A 2,083-nucleotide genomic window follows, 5' to 3' on the forward strand; every position below is an offset into this window, starting at 1 on the left:
AAAACTCCGAATTTCGGATGCCAGAGTGGGGGGTCCACTCCAACATCTCTTCAGTTATCCAGCGACTGGAAGTTCCTTTGAAAAATGACCGTTAAACCCACAAGGGAAAATTAAAAACAAAGGGAAATAAACAAAAGGAAAAATAAACAAAGGGAAATTATTGTGTAGTGACAAAACGCGTCTAAAACTGCGTATATCACACACGCACGCACATATCACAATGTACGCACGTATATATCTACATACGCATGTATCCACGCACACACTCACAAGCGCGCACATTTAAAGTTCCTTGTACGTGTCTATAAGCGTACGGAAAAAAGTTTGGAGGGGAGAAAAAACAGAAAAACTATGTGGAAAAATACAAAAAAACATTAACCCTATAGCTATGTAAAAAACATAAAAATAATTAAAAAATATATAATATATACACTTCGCAGTTTATAAAGATGATGGCTTAGCTTTAACCACTAATACAAATGGACCAGCACAGGATAGATTCAGAAAGGACATTATCCAATTGATGAGAACCTTCGGCCTTAGTATAACCGCAGACACCAACCTGACGGTCGTCAACTACCTGGATGTGTCCTTAGACCTAAATAAGAATATTTATAAACCTTATAGGAAGCCCAACGATAGACTTAGTTACATCAATGTGGGTTCCCGCCATCCCCCCATAGTGTTTAGAAATTTAGTCAAGAGCATTAGTAAAAGAATATCTAGCCTTTCCTCTGATAAGGACATTTTCAATAGCGTTGCCCCAGTATATAATAAGGCTCTAAAAGATAGTGGTTTTAACAAGGGAATAACCTATACACCTACCACCAGACCAGTAGCAAAAAGAAGAAAGCATAGAAATAGGAAAATCATCTGGTTCACACCCCCCTACTCACCTGAAGTGACCTTTAACATAGGCAGATATTTCTTGACATTGATAGACAGACACTTTCCAGTTAACTATAATTATAGAAAGATCTTCAACAGACATAACTTAAAAATCAGTTTCAGCTCAACTGCTAATTTTAAGAATATAATCGCACACAACACACAAAAGCAGCAATACGAAGCCAGCTGTTCATGCAGAGATAAAAACTTGTGCCCGCTAAATGGAGCTTGCATGTCCGAAACCATCATTTATGAAGCCACCGTAGATTCTGTATCTGCTGAGAATGCAGTTTCCATGAAGAAATACGTGGGTCTCACAGAGGGTAATTTCAAGGCCAGATACAATAATCACACCTTGAGTTTTAGGCACTGGGACAAAAGAAAAACGACAAAATTATCCAGTCATATATGGTCTTTAAAAGATAAAGGTGTCGGTTACAACATCCATTGGAAGATCTTAGCCAAGTGTAAACCCTACACCAGCGGCAGCGGAAGGTGCAGTCTCTGTGATATGGAAAGATGGCTCATCTGGAAAGGCAGCTTGGACCCTACCACATGTCTAAATTCAAAGACTGAACTTTTCGGATCATGTCCACATGTGACCAAATATTTGCTACGTTTTTGGTCCCCCTGAGATTACTGATAGGACTTGCTTTCTATTATACATTTTCTTTGTGACTCTCTATAATTATTTCTTATACTTTATATATATATTTTTATGTATTTTTAAATATTTGTGCTGATCGGTGGCACTGATAGGCTTCCATATTGTGTCTATGCATAAGTTTTTTCACTTCTTACCTGAAATTTATATTTTCATTTTTTTATTTTTATATTTTTATATTATTATATATTTTTCAATTATTTTTATGTTTTTTACATAGCTATAGGTTTAATGTTTTTTGTATTTTTTTGTATTTTTCCACATATAGTTTTTCTGTTTTTTCTCCCCTCCAAACTTTTTTCCGTACGCTTATAGACACGTACAAGGAACTTTAAATGTGCGCGCTTGTGAGTGTGTGTGTGGATACGTGCGTATGTAGATATATACGTGCGTACATTGTGATATGTGCGTGCGTGTGTGATATACGCAGTTTTAGACGCGTTTTGTCACTACACAGTAATTTCCCTTTGTTTATTTTTCCTTTTGTTTATTTCCCTTTGTTTTTAATTTTCCCTTGTGGGTTTAACGGTC

General features: G+C 36.3%; 1 protein-coding gene across 1 annotated transcript in view; it reads left to right on the plus strand.

Annotated features, from left to right (window-relative positions):
* Positions 1–2,083, plus strand: part of LOC106875255 (coiled-coil domain-containing protein 180) — a 141,675-nt gene that overhangs the window by 40,726 nt on the left and 98,866 nt on the right. The gene's annotated exons all lie outside the window — the stretch shown is intronic.

This window comes from Octopus bimaculoides, chromosome 21 (genome assembly GCF_001194135.2).
Source record: "Octopus bimaculoides isolate UCB-OBI-ISO-001 chromosome 21, ASM119413v2, whole genome shotgun sequence".
NCBI lineage: Eukaryota > Metazoa > Mollusca > Cephalopoda > Octopoda > Octopodidae > Octopus > Octopus bimaculoides.